The sequence below is a fragment of the Triticum urartu genome, chromosome 4A (assembly GCF_056163025.1).
Source record: "Triticum urartu cultivar PI428250 chromosome 4A, HENAU_Tu73, whole genome shotgun sequence".
Classification (NCBI taxonomy): domain Eukaryota; kingdom Viridiplantae; phylum Streptophyta; class Magnoliopsida; order Poales; family Poaceae; genus Triticum; species Triticum urartu.
In genome coordinates, this window is record NC_141876.1 from 283,685,918 (window position 1) to 283,692,790 (window position 6,873).

Genomic DNA, 6,873 nt, shown 5'->3' on the forward strand with positions numbered 1-6,873 from the left:
GGCTGCACAACCACCTCAGGTACGTGATCATGACCATCTCCTTAAACTGAAATTGAACAATCCACCATTTGAGGGTAGATATGTTCCTGCTATATATCTTACTTGGGACTTAGAAACTGAACAACGATTTACATGTTTACAATATCCTGATGAGAGACGTGTTCTTGCTGCTGTTTGTGCTTTCACTAGCTTTGCATGTGTTTGGTGGTCTGAACATTGTAGATTATATCCTATTCCAGCTACTTGGGCTGCTTTGAAAACTGCTATGCGTATTCGTTGGGTTCCACCATATTATCAACGTGAATTACTTCAAAAATTGCAGCGTTTAAGACAAGGAAAAAATTCGTTGGGTTCTGGTCGAGCAGTTCTGGTCGAGCAGCCCATGTGTACCCAACATGTAGTACTAAAAAGTCAAATTCACCATGCGTACTCGTTGACCAGCCCCAAACATGAATTACTTCAAAAATTGCAGCGTTTAAGACGAATGCTCGGCTTCTGGTCGAGCCAGAAGGAGCGTCGCGAGGCTCTCGCCACCTCAAGCCCGCTGCCGGAGGGACCTGATGCAACCGAAGCTGTTCTTGGTGATCGGTCTGTTGGATAGCTGGGCTCTTCCCATGCGGGCGTGGTCGCTGTGGGTCGACAGCGCCGCTCGGGGTGTGGTTGCATTCGCTCGATGCGGGACGAGGCGCATGTCCCTTCTCCGCCCCTCCAGGTGGCGCGGCCGGTGGGTCTTGGCTCGCACTGGAGCGGGCGTCGATGTCGCGTTGGTTGAGGACACTGATGAGGACATCAATACCATTGTTACACCCACAGCCCCTACTGCTACATATACTAGACCAATTACTAGAGCTCGCGCATGCCAATTAAATTATCACGTACTTTCATTTCTTGGTAATGATTCTAATGTTCATGAGCATATGATGCTGCCTAAATTGGATACATTTGTTTTGCTTACAAATGAAGGGCCTAGCATGGATAAGAGGGATGAACACTGGAGCAAGACCAAGCATGGAGATGATGGCATGCGCAAGGGGAATAAGAACGGAGTTACAAGTGATGATTTCAGGACTTTGAAGCCACCATAAAGAGTGCATGAAGCCTTGGACAAAATATACAAGATGTCACTTCATAAATTTCATCCAGAGGCTATTCTAGGTGCCGCGTCACCTTATTATTGGGCCATGCCCATGTAATTCCGAAATACTTAAGTATAGGCTGTTTTTAGAATCCGTATGTGTGGGGAAACAAGAGTTAGGGTTGGTTTCGGACCCCTCCCCCAAGGGACATGAAATTCCCCGCTCTTCCTCCATATATACAGCCCTTAGGGCGTCGTTTAGACTTTGGGTTTTGTTGAGATTAAAAGTTCGCCATAGCTGCAACTTCGCATACTTCGTTTCTGTTCAACGACCAGACAAAGGCGTCACAGAACCCCACCTTCATTAATAAAGCTTTCCTCTTGAATTCGCAATATCCAGATTGCAATCTCAGTTTCTTGCTTGTTCTTTGTTTGCTCACAGGAAATAGACCCTCGTGGTCAGGTTGATCATGCTTGGGCGTGGTCAATAGCCCCTCAGAAGTTGGTTTAGCGATTGCTAAGGCGCGACGTCTCGCACGTTCGTAGTCGGATCATCAAGGTCGACTCCCATAGAAAACGATAGCCACCATCTCATCGAAACATCGGGACACCTTCGCCTCTATCAAGTGGTATCAGATTTCCAGGTTGCTCGGTGAGATTTTATAGTTTTTCGTAATTTAGATCGAGTGTGTTCTTCATACCTATAGTCCACGAAAAAGCCAAAAAGGGCTAGTTCATCATATCCGAACCAATCTAAGCCTTTGCATAATCTTTTTAGGGTTTTGCATTGTTGAATTTGTGGTTACATCGTCGTGTCTAGTTGCTGGTCTTAGTGTCTAGTCCTTTAGAGTTTCGAGTTCTGTTCACAAGTTGTCACACCACCGCCGCACCATTGTCATCACCGCTGCCATATACCACCATCGTCATCACTGCTGCCATATACCACCATCGTCATCACCGCTGCCATATACCACCATCGTCATCACCGCTACCATATACCACCATCGTCATCACCGCTGCCATATACCACATATCCACCGCCATCACGATAATCCGAGTCCACCTCCATCATAGATTCGCCACTAGTCCGTGTTCCGCCGCCCTACATATATCTGCCAACAGTCCGAGTTTCCACCAGATTCATCTCCGCCACTAGTCCTAGTCCGGGTCCAGTATTTGTTCCTTTGTTTTCGATTTCCAGATCATGCCATACTCCGAGTCGTGACAGAGTAGGATTTCCGAACTTCTGTGTTACCCACAGTAGAACAATAGTTCTAGTTTAAATAAAACTAAGTCTTGAAAATTCTGGCTAGGCAGTTTTTAGCCCATTTGTAGACTTCTTTTAAAAAAATTGCGAAGCAAAAAAAGAGGGAAAAAGTGCAAAAAAGTGAAAAAGAAGAGAACAAAAATTCGTAGTGTGCTCCTTCCTTGTTTACGTGCAGCGCCGTGATTTTTGTTAGTGTTCTAGGCTCGCGTCTCTAGTACAGTCTAGCCTAGGACCGGCACAATACTGTCTTTGAGCGTTTATTCAACTTTGCATCTCTGAATTGATTATTTCTGACCCTTTTTGCTACCATATTCTAAGCCTTCCTAGCTCCACATACATCTACGTCGTGCATTTGACTCTCCCTGGTAATCGTTCTATCCAAGATTGGAGAGTTTTGACTACAACGGTTGCCGCTCACAGCCCCCTGCTGGGTAAGAATTGGTAAGAATTTGAGATCTACTTGACAGATTTGTGACACCACCACCACCACTTGTTAGTAGTCTGTAGGATCATTTTCGTGTGTGTTTCTATTGCTGCTAACCATGGCAGGATCACAAGCCGACGAGATTGACTGGGAGAACTTGACGAACAAGGAGCTTCATGATAAGTTTCAGCAAATGATGAGTGGACATGTGAAAGATGTGCTAAACAGATTTCAAGAGGCCGTGGAGAAGATAGATGGCATGGAGAAGACATTCGAAAAAAGCTTGATAACAAGTTTAATGAATTGCTCGCGCGTTTTCCACAACCACCACTGTCTGCACCTGTCGCACCTCTAGAACAACAACAACAACAACGTCGCCTTCCAAATCAAGTGGGACAAGCCCTGCGCTTTCCACTTGAGCCTAGTAAAATTATGGTGCTGATGTACCTACTGTTGATGCTTCTATAGCTCCTACTGCTACTGCAGAGGTGGAGGACCATTACGAGGATGAGGTTGATCAAAATCAGAACTACGTGCAACCACCATCACCACCACCACCAGGTCGCCCTCATGCATATCATCGCAATGGTAGGGCTGCACCACCACCTGAGGTACGAGATCATGACCATCTTCCTAAACTGAAATTGAATATTCCACCATTTGAGGGTAGATATGTTCCTGATATATATCTTACTTGGGAGTTAGAAACTGAACAACGTTTTACATGTTTACAATATCCCGAGGAGAGATGTGTTCCTGCTGCTGTTTGTGCTTTCACTAATTTTGCATGTGTTTGGTGGTCTGAACATTGTAGATTATGCCCTATTCCATCTACTTGGGCTGCTTTTAAAAATGCTAAGCGTACTCGTTGGGTTCCACCATATTATCAACGTGAATTGCTTCAAAAATTGCAGCGTTTGAGACAAGGAAAAAAATTCTGTAGAAGAATATTATCAGGAATTACAAACTGGTATGAATATATGTGGTATTGTTGAGGATAATGAAGCTATGCTTGCATGTTTTATGAGTGGATTAAATAAAGAGATTCAGACCATTCTGGAGTATAAGGAATATAATAATATCACTCATTTATTCCATCTTGCTTGCAAAGCTGAACGTGAAGTGCAAGATCGACATGCATTGGCGCGAACTAACTTTTCTGTAGGTCGACCTACATCATGGACACCACGTGCATCCTCTACTTCCACACGTTCTGCTGCGCCGGCGCCTCCGTCAGCTGCCACCTCCAACCGTGATACAAGAAAGCAGGCACAACCACCACTATCTGCCAAGAGCACACCTTCTGGGCCTGCACAGAGCTCTTCTTCATCCATGGCATCAACAGGGCAAACACATGATATTATTTGTCATCGTTGGAAAGGTGGAGGTCATTATGCAAGAGAATGCACATCTAAGCGTGTGATGATTGTTACTGAGGATGGTGGGTATGAGTCCGCTAGTGACTATGATGAGGAGACTTTGGCTCTTATTACAAGTGAAGAACACGGTGGAGATGATTCTGATCATGAGACGCAATACATGACTGCCGAAGATGCTGACAGGTATGAATGTTTAGTTTCTCAATGTGTTTTGCGTGCAGGTTACACAAGCTGAGCAAAATCAGAGGCATAATTTGTTCCATACAAAGGGAGTTGTGAAGGAATGTTCCGTTCGCATCATCATAGATGGAGGGAGCTGCAACAACTTGGCTAGCATGGAGATGGTGGAGAACCTATCTCTCGCCACAAGACCACATCCACATCCTTACTACATCCAATGGTTCAACAACAGCGGCAAGGTTAAGGTAACACGTACTGTTCGTGTGCATTTTAGTATCACTACATATGCTTATTATGTTGATTGTGATGTGGTACCCATGCAAGAATGTTCCTTATTACTTGGTAGACCATGGCAATTTCATAAAAATTATGTACACCATGGTAGAAATAATCAGTATACTCTTGTTCATAAGGATAGCCATATTACTTTGCTTCCTATGACTCCTGAATCCATTTTGAAAGATGATATTAATAGAGCTAATAAAGCAAAATAGGAGAAAAGTAAGAGTGAAAATCAAATTGTGGCAGAAGAATTTCAGCAACAAATGAAACCTAATAATAAACCATCTAGTGTTGCTTCTGAAATTAAATTGAAAAGTGCATGTTTACTTGCCACCAAATTTGATATTGATGATCTAGATTTTAGCAAATCTGTTTGCTATGCTTTTGTGTGCAAAGAGGCATTATTTTCATTCGAGGACGTGCCTTCCTCTTTGCCTCCTGCTGTCACTAACATTTTGCAGGAGCTCGCTGACGTCTTTCCACAAGACGTGCCACCGGGATTATGTAACACCCTCGATGCGACTATATATCCCACGTGTCGAGGCACGACTTAGAGGCATAATCGCATTGAAGGCATATGTCGCAAGTTAGGCAATCTTCACAAACATCCCATGTAATATAATAATAAAGGGGAGAAAACATAGTTGGCTTACACTCGCCACGTCAATCAAGGTACATAAATAACATTACATCATCCAAACACTCATGGCCCGGCTACGGCGCCAAAATAAAAGACAACCCAACATGCGACACGGTCCCGATCACCCCCAACAGGGCACCACTACTGATCATCAGGAAAGGAAACATAGTAACGTTGAGAGTCCTCATCGAACTCCCACTTGAGCTCGAGCGCGTCACCTGGAGTGGAATCATCAGGCCCTGCATCTGGTGTAATAGTAATCTGTGAGCCACAGGGACTCAGCAATCTCGCAACCTCGCGATCAAGACTATTTAAGCTTATAGGTAAGGCAAGGTAAAAATATATGTGGAGCTGCAGCAAGCGACTAGCATATATGGTGGCTACCCAGTTCGCAAAAGAGAGCGAGAAGAGAAGGCAAAGCGCGAGCGAGAAACTAGAGGACAACCTGCGCAAACATTACTCCAATACCGTGTCCACTTCCCGGACTCCGCCGAGAAGAGGCCATCACGGTAACTCACACGGTTGATTCATTTTAATTAAGTTAAGGTTCAAGTTATCTACAACCGGACATTAACAAATTCCCATCTGCCCATAACCGCGGGCATGGCTTTCGAAAGTTCAAATCCCTGCAAGGGAGTCCCAACTTAGCCCATGACAAGCTCTCACGGTCAACGAAGGAATAGATATCCTCCCGAGACGTTCCGATCAGACTCGGTATCTCGGTTCTTCAAGACACTTCGACAGGTTAAAACAAGACCAGCAACACTGCCCGAATGTGCCGACAAATCCCGATAGGAGCTGCACATATCTTGTTCTCAGGGCACACTCAGATGAGACATCCTACGAGCAAAACCAACCCTCAAGTTGCCCCGAGGTGGCCCCGCAGTCTACTCGGTTCGGACCAACACTCAGAGGAGCACCGGCCCGGGGGGGTTTAAATAAGATGACCCTCGGGCTCTAGAAACCCAAGGGAAAAGAGGCTAGGTGGCAAATGGTAAAACCAAGGTTGGGCATTGCTGGAAAAGCTTTAATCAAGGCGAACTATCAAGGGGTTCCCATTATAAGCAAACTGCGTAAGGAACGCAAAATCCGGGAACATAGCACCGATATGACGGAAACTAGGGCGGCAAGAGTGGAACAAAACACTAGGCGAGAGGCCGAGCCTTCCACCCTTTACCAAGTATATAGATGCATTAAGATAACATGGCAATATAATGATATCCCAACAAGTAAATAATGTTCCAACAAGGAACGGCCTCCAATCTTCACCTGCAACTAGCAACGCTATAAGAGGGGCTGAGCAAAGCGGTAACATAGCCAATCAATGGTTTGCTAGGACATGGTGGCTTAGAGGTTTGACATGGCAATTTGGGAGGCTTGAAGGAAAATGGTAGGCATCGTAGCATTGGCATAGCAAAAGAGCGAGCAATCTAGCATAGCAAAGATAGTAGTGATTTCGAGGGTATGATCATCTTGCCTGCAAAGTTGTTAGAGTTGACTGGATCCTCGAAACCAAACTCAACGGGCTCCTCATTAGCGAACTCGTCTCCCGGCTCTACCCAAACAAGACAAACAAGCAAACGGAACACAATCAACCACGTGCAAAGCTCAAACAATAAGATGCAA